General features: G+C 44.9%; 1 protein-coding gene across 5 annotated transcripts in view; it reads left to right on the top strand.

Annotated features, from left to right (window-relative positions):
• The window catches only part of DNAJC5G (DnaJ heat shock protein family (Hsp40) member C5 gamma), a 158,562-nt gene that overhangs the window by 64,189 nt on the left and 81,618 nt on the right, over positions 1 to 12,755 (top strand). The window contains exon 1 of one of the 5 annotated variants that reach the window (XM_085613278.1): positions 10,233 to 10,255. The exons of the other annotated variants lie outside the window; for them this stretch is intronic. The gene's annotated coding sequence lies outside the window, so the exon portion shown is untranslated. Of the gene's footprint in view, positions 1 to 10,232; positions 10,256 to 12,755 lie in introns of those variants that run through there. 5 annotated transcript variants of the gene reach the window in all.

The following is a 12,755-nucleotide window of genomic DNA, read 5'->3' as shown; positions in this document are numbered from 1 at the left end:
ACAGGCCTGCTCTCTCCTTGGGCACAGGGAAGTAAAACACAATATTCAGCATAATGCCAACATTTGGAAGCAAGAAAGAGGGACGTTTAAAAAAAAAAAAAAAACAGAGTAATTTATTTTACTTGCATTGATTTGGAGGCAATTTTAGGGAAGAGAAAGTAAAAAAAAAATGGTATATGTGGTTTACAAAACCGCGAGTCAGCCTGCTGAGAGGTCTGTTGGCAGGTATGACATGGGTAGAAATGGAAGTGCATGCAAATATTCTTCAAGCGCTGAAACACTTTTGCAATTGGGCCCACATGCATAGGGGTGCTATCTAGCACTGGAAGTGGAATACAAAAGTTAGAGAAGGTACTCTAAAAAAGGCAAGGGCAAAGAAGTGTAACTAGGAATATTTTATTAAAGGTGCCACCTCAGTAATATGAAACATTCTTTGTATATGATAATACCTTCATCAGCTTCATCCCAATTATTTTCAGGGAGAAAAATGAAAGTACTCCCGAGGCCGAGCTTACATCCCTCCCACTCTCCTAAACCAATAACAGTGAGGCGCCAAGGGCAATGGCCAATGGGTCAAGAAAGGCACAGGTCGAAAAAGTTTGGTAACCACTGCTCTAGAGGATCGATGTGTTCGTAACCATTGTATCTGTTCAGTGATCTGGGGGAGTGAGTTCATTTGTCCTCACCATACGGTTGGTTTGGGGTCTAATTTAGCTCAAGTGATGGGGGCTTCACGAGAAGCGCTGTGGGTCACTACCCTGCACTGGCTGATACTGTTAGTGCCACATGTGGTGGCTCATCTGAGAGCTCTTGTGCTGAGCCTGTGTCTCATCACCTGCTGTGTTGTTGCAGCTTGTTGGTGTTGGCAGTGCTCAGGCTGGTTCCTTCAAGTTGTGTTTGGGCTGTTGCCAGGCTGCGGCACGTATGGTGTACTTTAAGGCTTTTTTTCCCTCTGATTCTTGGTTAGCTTTTTTCATGTCCTGACTGGTCGGGTGTTGATTTTCAGAGCTGAACAAGCCTTGACAGGCACAGAAAGGTATACGATTAAGATGTGATTAATACTGCCAGAACTGTGACATGTCTAGACTTGATAGTTTTTGCGCATATTAACCTACTCAACCGATAAATAGAACTCAGAATATATTCTTTTTCTTTCTTTCTTTGGGTATTTAACCCCCCCCCCCCCATAAAATACAAATGCAATTCATGATTTAATATACAGTGGTTCCATCATATAATTATTTTGTAGATTGTTCCTTACCCCATCTTCAAGGTGAAGTGCAGTATTTTCTATTTTCTGTTCTGTTGTAGTGTAGGTATTTTATAGTTCATCACACTGATTTTAGCCCTCTCTTTGGACCTAATGTGCACATGTATTCTGACCTTCAGTGCTGAGCACTTTTGATCATCACCAGTACCTACTTACATGGTGACATTATATAACTTTGTTGTATTGAGGTGCTTCTGTAGAACGTATGTGCTAGTGCATGCTGGTGGTATTTTATTTCAGGTTTTAGTTGCTGGTCTGTGGACTTTGGGTGTGACACGGTGTTGGTATTCCTTTTCATATTGCTTGATGTGAGCCTTATGGGTCAATAATGCTGTCCAACAGTCTTGACATTCTGGCAGACCTGCTGCAGAAGCCACACCTTCACTGTTTAGGCCACACACCTTTGGAACACTCTCCCTTATCGGAATAATACCAAATTAAAAATAAAATATCTTTCTACAGTAAACAACATTTTCCCAATCAAAGCATGTACTCCTGGCTCCCAACATGTGGGCGCCGCTGAAGCCCCTCTCTAGTGACGCTCACACAATTGTCTGTCGACAGACCATTGCAAACCGTGCAACTGAAATTCCGAGAGACCCGCTGCAAAAGCCAAACCAGGCCATGAAGGAGCGCTTCAGACCTTTTTAAAATGAACATCAATATTCACACCCTGCTTATCCAGCCTATGAACTATTGGGATGTGTAGACGTGTTCAAAGCAGCCCTTACTTCGTACGCTATCTTTAAAAATAAACAACTACTTCTGTTTCAGTCTCATCACTGCCTATTGTGTGAGCCACTCTGACACGTCAAAGGAACTTCTTGGGACAGCAGCTCCTCTTCAGTAGTTGACTTTCTGATGAAGTATAAGATTGCAAACTTCAGTGTGGTTAACCAAGATTGACTGACTTTGTAGATAACTGTGGATTAACCCAGCTTGTTAACCCTCCTTGTTCCGATGACCCCCATCATAAAGCTTCTCTAGAACTACCAATCAACTCAATTGAACAGTCCCATCAAACAATGTCCATACAGGGGAGGCAGAGGGATGGTTTTTCCTCACTTGCAGAGGGAGCAGGAATCTCAAAGTTGTAGCTTCATTTGGAGTCTGTCATTATGTGTGGACACGAGACATGCGTGTCTGGGTTTTTTTTTTTTTGTCTTCCTCTTCTTGGACCTTCGCCTTGTTGTTTATGAATCTAGCAGGGAGTTCTCTCATTGACCAACCACAGTGTGCGCTCTAAAGAACGCCAGATAAACATCACATCAGTTATTAGAGGCATGTTCCCCTGGTATAGAATTGTTTTAAGTCTTCGTAGTAATCTCTTGGATGAATTGTAACTGCATAATTCCACTAGAAAAGCATGAGAGGCTTTAACAGTGCACGCCGGGAGCTCCTGGGAGCGAAGCGTAGTAAACACTGCACAATTGGAGTAGCGGGTGGTGAGTGCATCCAAACCTGTGCTGCCTTCTAGATCGAAAAGTTGTTTGACACTTGTGATCTGTTCAGGCCTAGATTTAATTTACTACCAAAAGCTCCCAAATCATCAATAACTGCAGAATTCCTTATGTTTAGATCTACGCGTTTTCAGGTGATAATTGGCGCGTGTAGAGTTTGTGACAAAACCTCATCATGCGGCAACTCTATTGGATGTAGTGTGAGCGCTTCAGCAGTGGCGGTCCAGCTCCAGGGTGGGTCCAGCAGGCCGCTGTGTAGAGCTATCCGGTTCCAGTGGAGGGACTACAATAAGGCTGGATGTTCCAAGCGGGGCTTTATTTCGCTGATGCCGAAGAGTGGTGACAAACACAAGTCTCATCCTGATCAGATGGCTCTGGGGCTGCTCTCAAGAGTGCTCGGACATGTGGTGTTGCTCTGATTTCCCCACATGAAGGTCCGTGTTTCCGATTGGGTTACCTTTTGCTTAAATTGTCGATTTTAGCTGCTTATGAAGTTTCTCTTTGATTCACTGTTGTGAAAGCGCAGAAGGGAAAATGCAAGAGTTTTTCAGTGCACTGATTTTCTCAAAGGTGTCCTGGTCTACACAAGTCCAAATGAATTGCTCTAAGGGCGGACACCGACTCTGTTCCCACCAGACATCAGAAGCTGGCAGTTGAATGACGTTAGCTGGCTGGCCATTTCACGCCATTCCCCCTTCTCCTTCGGTTCTCTGCAGACTGAGGGCGATTGGTGAATGATGAGGGATGCCCTCCCATCCGCTTCCAGTGTCTCGCTTTGCTGCTCAGTGCAGGCCTGTGGCATATGGTCCTTCTATCTCCTCTCTGTGAATGCAGCAACTCTGACAGAAATGCTGCCCGCAGAGCTGAAAGCACAGCCCTCTGGGTGAGTGAGAGAGGAAAGGTGGAGTGGAGTGGAGTGAAGGTGGCAGGCACCAGGATTTCTGTGCATGAGAAGAGGGGGGAGCCTGTGGGCAGGGGGGAGGGTGGAGGGTGCAAGAGGGCATTTTGTGTGTGGATTCTTCATGATCCCTCCGTCTGCAAAGCTCATCCAGGGGATCAGCCCGAGGGAGGGATTATGGGATTCTATCAGTGTAGCCTTGCAGCTGTCAGTTGTTGAGATGGTTCCACCTTTCGATTACAAATGACCGCTTAACCTTTGTTCTTCTTGTCTATGATGCCTTTTGATTTGATTGTGAACATGGGTATGTACATCTGCAGAGGACCGCTAACACCAGCTGTATGCATTAGTTAAATCCTCTTCTGCATGTTTTCTGTTCCACCTACGATTGCTAATATCCGTGCACCGCTTCAAAGACCAGCCTAGATGGTTGCCAAGCCTGACCACAAAGCCTGCGACGATGAATGCTATGGATTCAATCTGTGAGGTATTGTAGGGACGAGAGTAACGGGCGAGATCTTTAAATAAAGCCAAGGGGATGTGGGAGGCATTCAGCAGTAGGGGTGTCATTCCAGAATAAAGAACGGTGTAAGACCCGTTGCTGCGAAGTCCAGGAGCGAAAAGGTTTTCACAGAAAGACTGGTAAATATTTGCAACTGCTTTCCAGGTTGGGATTTTGTTACTGGCCCAAGAGCATCTGCCACTCACTTCTGGGGCATATAACGCCAACCGATCATCGGACCAGGACACTGTGGCCCGTAGACTTGAATAAAACAGTCACTGGGGTGGAGAAAACGCTCGTTGTATTGCGACTCTTACTGAGCTCACTCATGTATTTGTTATCATGCAGTATGACTTCCGGCTAGCATATAGCCAGGCGTTTATGACCATTTCCTGTGGCTCCTTAGTGAGATGTTGCTTCCTCCCTAGTTTTGGATGTTAGCTGTACGCCCTGCTCCCGTTCATTGGTGCAAATCCTTGACTAAAGTACCTCCAAAGTGATCACGTTGCATCATCCATTGAGCCCACTGTCAAAAGGATTGTAACGAGCATGTGCGGCCTATGAACTGTGCATTGAGCATGCCCTCATTCAAGATGGCTGCATGCTTTCCGTAGGCGAGGTGCGGCCTGTTGGCTTTGCCAATGCTTGTTGTTGATGCATGCCCCCACTGGTAGCCTCTTTAATGAAAAAATAATGGTTTTCTTTGATTGCTTTGTCATCAACACCTTCCAGTCTCCTATGTTATCACTCTTTCTTCCACCAAAAGTATTTCTTTTCCCTTTTTTTTTTTTTTTTGCCCCCTTCAACTTAATGTATTCAAAATAATTCATAAATACAACATTTTGGTTTAGTCCTTTTTCTGTATTGTTTCATTAACCTGTAATTAATATTACGCTTCGGTCCATCCCAGCATTTAATTTTAATAGACTGTGCGAGTGCTTCCTAGAAATCTACATAGGTGCAAAGTGTGATTTATTTTGGCACCGAAGAGGTGCTATTGGCTGTGGATCACTGTAACCTGACAACCTACTTTAACACACATGGGCGACCAAAAAATGATATAGGATAAATATTGAGACTAAAGATGAGGGGGGGGGACTTGGCAGAGTAAAGTATTGCCCAGCAGCCCTGCACTGCAGTGCACTCCTTCTCAGTAAGTTGCACACATGAGAGCAGGGGCAAGACGGCCTCTGGGTGAACACGACGGACCCACTGCCCCCGGCTGTGGGGGATTCGAGCAAAATGTGGGGGACACTTAGAGCTCAGTGGATGCAGAGGGGCGACCACAGACTCATGTGTGAGTAAATGTATGTTTTCTTCTCAGGAATATTTTAGAAAACATAAGCTAGTCAGACCTCTGAAGCAGTCCCTAGGCCAGAGCTGAAAGGGAGTTTGCCGTCGCCGAAACCTTTTGTCTTTTTAGGTCTCGGGACCATCCGGTCGGCAGACCGGAAGTCCGGAGATTTAATGTCATTGAGAAGAGGGGCTTGCACCCGCCCCTCTTCGCTCCTGTTCTCCATTGGCTGGCCTCTTAAATGCTGGCCAGCCACTGGAGAAGAGGTCCAGTCACTCTGTTGAAGCCCCGTCTTTTTCGGATCGGGGGGCGTGTTTTTTGCGAGAAGTCTCAGGGAGGAGACAACAGCAAAACACGCCCCCAGATCCGAAAATGAGGCTCCCTTTCTCCGAGGCATTTTCGCTGTGCCTCGGAGAAAGGCGGTCGTGTGCTCGTCCGCTCCCCCTTCGTCTGGTTGCTGCGAGTACTGATATGCTTCAAATCCAATTAGAAGAGCGTCTCAGGAGTTAATGTGATAACAGCACACTTGCCAGGCCTCCTCTAATGGTGTTAGTAGAAATGGTGACAAATACTTTGAAGACAGTTATGACTTCCGTTTTTTTTAGTAGCGCGGAAATGTCACCTGTATGTTGTGCTCTTAAGCACGTTTCTTTTTACAATGTACCGTTAGTGGTAATAATCCGTTACTGTGTCTCTGTGGGAAAGATTGCATGTAATAATAACATGCGTCAGGGAATTCCGAAGATGAGGAATGCACGAGAGTGCAAGGCGTGTGTCCGTTCTATCTGGTCTTGGTTGGTTTTAAATTCTCTTCCATTCCAGAGGCTCTACCGGCCCCATTGTAACTCTAATCTTGCAATTAGTCACGAACAAAAGTAAACAAGCAAGCATTGGGGAGGGATTTAAAACCCTCCGTTTGGCCTAGCCGTGCGTAGCGCTGGGCGGGATTCCACGCTGGGCTATACCCTCCCTCCCAGTCCCACCCCGTTTACAGGTTAGAAGAGGGTGGTTTGCGAAGCCTCGCATGCAAGAGCTTCCTTGCCTACGCTGCAGTGAATCCGTTTCTAGACAACTGCAGTGTTTGTAGACGGAAGCAGTTTACAAACATCCTAAGTCTACAAAAGCATGCAATGTACACTCTGTATGCACTATGCAGACGTTGTCTATCGCCAATGTTTTTTCCATTACCATTTTTATTTAACATTACTTTGCGTTGTGTGTAGGGATTTCCAAAGGACTGTCCCGACGCTTCTCTTGCATTTAATACATGTCCCGGTTTTTGGGACAAAGGTCAATTCATCCTGCAGAGCATAATTGAAATGAAACTCTCTCTGCTCTTTTTTCCACAATCGCTTTGGAAGTCTGGAACAATTTAAGCATTTTAGTTGTTTCTTTCAGGCACGCATGAGGAGATGGGTGCATGCTCCCAGCAGAGACCAGACAGGGTGGGGAGAAGGGCAGGGGGGCTCAGGGTAGAGGTCCTGCCGTAGCTAATGCCATGGAATCATGTAAACGTAGCCTTGTGAATATAAATGTGTGTACGTGTACATGCGTGTATGTATATCCAGTGGTCGAAGTGGGGGGAAAAAAGTAGGGGAACTGTGGGCGGAGAATCAGAGGGGGGGAATAACCTGAGGACTGGATCAGTGGGCGGAGTCAGAGGTGTGGCCAGAACGGGCAAAACATCCCAATTTTGTGTATTTGTTCGACACTGACCAGTTACAGCTTATTATGTTATTTAATTCACCCAAATGGATACACATGATTATTTAAAGCTTAATGAGTTATTGACATTAAAAAACATTCACAAAGTGGGATATGTTTTCAATCACAGAATGTCCCACATACGCTTAAAAGTGAAAGCACAAGCTATTTGTCTCCAAGCCATGGCGTTTGTCATCAGCACTTCTCCTCCCTTTTTTTCCCATGAGCAGTTCAAACATAAATAGCAAAATATACTAGTTTGCAAATGTTTTCTATATAATTGCTCTGCCATATATGACACATAATACATCATCTGCTGCATAATCTGACAATTTTAACTAATAATTGGTTTGTGGCTGAAACGGATCAAAAGTTACAAAAAAACTGACATGTTGCTGCAAAGAGGACGGCCCTTTGCAAAGGTTGACTGATCACCTCTCTAACTGCTGCATTTGTTTGTTACAATGGTACTAATGAGGCAACATTTTCTCAGAGACTGTTAGCATATGTAAAATGTCAAAATAATAAAGTATCAGTGTAAATATTGCATTACGGAAACTCGCAATGCCTTCAACTACATCCCAATTGTGCCCTGATATAAACACCTTGAAGCAACTCGATTCAAATTACGCACTGGACAAGAGCAAGATGCTGTCTAAAAAAAAACCTCTATAAAGTGGTGCTAATGTGTTTAGGTGTGAAGAAGAAAACCAATCTGGCCACTTTGCGATCACTTCATCTTGCTTTATTTATTTATTTTTCAGGTTTTTACCCTTTTGTTTCTCTCCACCCAGAGGCTTCACTTTGGAATAGAAACATTTCAGAAAAAGAGTACCTTTCCAGCAAAAGTGTTTTTCCTTTTTTGATCCATTTCACAGGGGAACAAATAAACGAGCAGAGGAAAGAGAGGGTGAGAACCGTAGCTTGAAGTCACGGTTTTCAGTAAGTGAGGAGGAGCGAGACAGAAAGAGAGGGAACAAGAGGCAGCTGACCGCGGCAAAGCAGGAGTGGACACTGCCCTTGGCTTCTCTGGGCATGAAGGAAAAGCCAGAGTCCTTCTTCTTCTCTGCTCACCCGCCCCCGCACGCCCAGCCTTATCTGTAGGCTATTTCAGCCGTCCGGGGACACATGTTTTAAACAAAGAAGTAAGGGTACGGAATCGATTGAATTTAAGAAGTACGGGCACGCCGTACCCTGCCGATCCCGCCCCTTCGACCACTGATATACATATGGGTGTGTGTGTATGTATGTGTGTATATATATATATATATATATATATATATATATATATCCACACTGTTGCCCCAAGCTGTAAGGACGCACTCCACTGCTGTTCGTTTTCAAAACTTTATTTGGAAAACCGGCATTATTGCTGCTTGAACACTGTTCCCGGACGCGTTTCGGAGTTTCCTCTCCTTCATGGGGGTCTCTGGTATGTCGCAAAGCTTTACCAAGCACTTCCTTTTAAGATTACAGCTCCTCCCAGGTGAGTCTAATAACACAGTGGCATGCTGGTCATTGTAGTGCTTGGTAATTAATTTTAACCTTCCAGTAGGTCCCGCTTCATACCAGTTCGATCAATTCATTGCACCGCCAGAGAAATTGATATGGTCCACACGGGAGTGAAATATGCAGTCCTGTGAATGGTATTGCTGTTTTTAATTGTGCCGAACTTTACTCCTGTAGCCCACTGGAGGGCAGTGAAATTAATTGATCGAACTGGTATGAAGCGGGACCTACTGGAAGGTTAAAATTAATTACCAAGCACTACAATGCAGACTAGGAAAAACAGATGGTTACTTGTCACGGCTATACTGCGTATCATTCGTATGCACGGGGAGGCCCAGCAGCTGCACATAATATGGCGTTGGAAGGATCCATTCCCCCCACGCGCTCTGCTGCGTGCCCGTATCTTTCTGAAGGCGGCCCGAGCTCCCCGCCCCGGCTCATTGACATGCAGGGCCGGCATTGGGATGGTTTCTCGGTATTCCCTGTCTGTAGATAGAGGGCTGATAAATATGGCTGTGTCAACCCCTGCGCAGGGAGCTGCTTGGGAGAATGCCTTTCGCCGATGTATCCGTGTGGGCGGAGAGGGAAGATAGCTCTCGGGAAACCCCGACAGGCAAACGCAGCAGTGTCTGGAATCCGCCCTCAGAAATAATGCAGGGCAAGCGATTCGAAGAAAGCAGTGTGAAATGGAGCCTTTTCTGTCCCTGCGGTTTATAGAGGGGAGTGTGTGTGACGCACATAGATGCATTTGAGCACTGCCTCGCGAGCCAGCATCATGAACACTATGTGATTCTGTGTCGATAGGGTGTAGGTGCTGTGGTGAGACTAACAATTGATTCTTATCATAACTTTATTTGTAATTTAAAACATTCATAATAAAAGAGGCAGGCATGACAGACCAAGCTTAGCACACCGCTGAAAAGTTTGTGTGTATCAGTGTAGGGGCAGAATTGTGGTCATTGTTCAATCCCTTCATGGTTAATTAAATGTAGCGGGGACTGAAGTTTTATAAGGATCACGTCTCTGTCTAGTCAAAATGTAGGTAATAGATCCGTAAAATAAATTGCCTTCCGATTCACGATAGCTGTGGTTTGTGTTTATGTAATTAATGCTCCTAAGTATATAATCGCTTTGGATCAGAAATTCCATTTTTGAAAGTTTTAATGAGTGCATTGTGATTTAAATAATTTATAGAGACGAATATTCCAGCTTCTTATCAAGGTATGTAAATAAGAAAGAACATACAAACACCGCATTGGCAAAAAAAAAAAAAAAAATTAAAAACTCGGGGTCTTCTGGAAATGACAATCACGCCACTTCTCAGCTGCCGTGTTCGCAGTGCGCCTGTCCTCAGAAGCGGTCCTCCGGCCTGGGGTGTGCACCGGTTTCACCTTCTGTGGGAGGCAGACCGTGCCTTGACAACAGCCAGCCTCGCCTGCAGAGGGACTTTGCATTTTCCTGCGAGGGGACGTGGCGGCTGCTGCCAGTGCATGCTCATTCGGTTGTATCATCGTGGACTCCTGTCCGGAAGCCCAGGAGTGGTGCTTAGATTTATTGTACATAATGATATAGGCAGCCATGGATTTTAGTACCGCGTCGGTGTTTGACCGTCATAAAGGTAAGTCAATTTCTGGTAATTTCTAGGTGTCCTGCTTGCCCCCATCCCAACTGCATCCAAACACGCACAGACGCAACGTGGGCTCACCGGCCTTCAGCCCCCCCCCCCCCCCCCCCATGTGTGTCAGCCCGGCTGGCGTCCCTCTAATTGCAGCCGGACCAGAGTACTTCACAGGTCTTTAAAAGACCGTTTGCTCGTTAATGAGGCTTTTGTTGTGTTTCCACCCCTTTTTACAGCCACTCTGCCTATGGCTGGAAGACGTAGCCTCCCCCCCCCCCCCCCCCCCCCCCCCCGGAATCTTTTTCACCACCCAAAAAATTTGGCTCTAGTTGCCCGCCTTTAAAGATCTTATGTTGGCTCCACTTTGCATCCGTCGGTGTTTGCTGTCAGGGATTAATAACAAGCATTTACAATGCAATGGTCTCGGCATTGGTAAAGTTAGAGCTATTGACAATGCCGTTTCTTTAAATGTTTTAAAAACAAAAACATAAACAAAAAAAATGTCATGAGCAATGCCAATAGCTCTAACTTTACCAATGCCGAGACCATTGCATTGTAAATGCTTGTTTTAGTGCACAGTTGGATATCTACTGCGGCTTGTTTTATACGTTTAGTGAGTCCATGTTTTTCACCTCCCTGTGACACAGGCCTGGCTGTCCCGTGGTTTTGCTTTGCTGGAGCGGCGCTAAACGGCCTTCTCCGGCCCCACAAACCTCAGCTGGCTCCTGAAACTGGTTGCGCGAACATACCCACGAGGCCTTTCAGTAGCTGGAGGGATTCATCACCGGCCCCTCCTCCCTCGGCCCCAGTTTCTTCGTTTATCTCTTCAATGTCCTTGTTCTTTCCAGTTGCTGAACCTCCACCCACCCATCGATTCTTCAGTTCAGGTTTTTCCTGGTCTTCTGGCACACTGCCTCCCTCCTGTGTCCTGATCTTGTCTCGGGCAGAACGTGTTGCTTCTTTGCTTTGGTTTCATGTGTGGGTTGACTCACTTTCACTTCTGTCACATATGCGCATTTATGGTTCTGCAGCTGAGATCCATTCTCTCATTTGAGTCCTGTCATTTGAGCTGCAATCAGTTCACTGTAACTGTAGGTTGCCGTTTTTCTTTTCATTTGTAATGTCTATAGGTCCCAACGAGGACGACATCCTTTTTTTTTTTTTCTTTAAACTTTAAAAATAAATAACTTCTAATTGACTGATAAAGCCAAAGAAGATTTGCACATGCTATTAGACTGCCTATGGGAAGTACAAAATAAGATGTCCTCATCATCCAATGAACGAGGATGCTAAAGCATTTGAGCTTTGCCCCCCCCTCTTTGCCCCTTTGTAAAGTGTGCATTTGTATGGACAGACTATGCCCGTAGATGTAAAAAAATATATATATATACGTACAGTTTACTACTGATTTGTTCTTGGGTGTCCTGTGACTTGTACGCTTTTTGTAGAATGATCAAAAGCCGCCTCCTGCACGTGCAAGTTGTTATGCTGGCTTTACTATTGTGTAAAAGTTGTCGTAGACCTTTTATTATTTTTGACACACACGCACCTAAGCAGCAATTTGTCAGAGTTTACATGCACATCCACATAAGTTTTTTTGTAAATTTTAGGTACACGATAATTAACAATATGTTCTCTGTATAATTTCCTTTCTATTTAGCCTATAGTGCTCTCAAACCTAACTTCCTCCTCTGCTTGTAGAAGGAAAAACACAGACCCGTAGATAAGCCCAAAGGATATTCCACTAAGGTCACACACTAATTACACATCAGTTGAGGCACCTTATAGGTATTAGTCCTACAAAACTTTTCATATAGCACAAAGTCAAAGAGAATTTTGAAGTCCACAAACAGATCAAAGAATTTCGTTAGTTATCATTTGTTTATTATTCTTTTCTTGGATTGTCCAAATTTCATTATAACACATAACAGCCGACACGTGTTTCGTCCATCCGGACTTTTTCAAGGCTCATTGGAAAGTAGAGTCTCTCTCCATATATATAGAATCAGAAATAAATGATCACTCCTTGTTCGCATTGGTCAATCTTGGCATTAAACGGTCAGTGTTTCATGTAATAATTTTCTTTCTAGTGCCTCGAGCACTCCCCACACCAATTGTCACGATTGGGCGGACACCTCAATATATAGGTACTGATATACCAGAGCGCCTGGTTCCCTTTCCACTGTTTTAGGAAGGACCCCTGTCACCATCAGAGATGTTGGAACCCACTTGGATTTTTATAGTTGTCCCATCATAGTCGAACGTTTTCCCCAAACAGGTGTTAAATTCCAAGCCATAGTTTGCCCAACCAAGTCGTGATAAACCTGTTGACGGCACCCGCAACCTCGTCTTCACTTCCGTAGTAGAAATGACCAATGACATTTTATTATTTGCTTGTTATATGCGTAGTGATGCATCTTTAGTTGTTCCCGTTCTAGTGTGAAGTTTGAAGTTGGAGATATCCTTTAGATAAAGTAGTGTACTGCCGAGATGACACCGT

This window comes from Triturus cristatus, chromosome 6 (genome assembly GCF_964204655.1).
Source record: "Triturus cristatus chromosome 6, aTriCri1.1, whole genome shotgun sequence".
In the NCBI taxonomy this organism is placed as follows: domain Eukaryota; kingdom Metazoa; phylum Chordata; class Amphibia; order Caudata; family Salamandridae; genus Triturus; species Triturus cristatus.
Note: the sequence above shows the minus strand (reverse complement) of the source record. Positions and strands in the feature narration are given on the sequence as shown.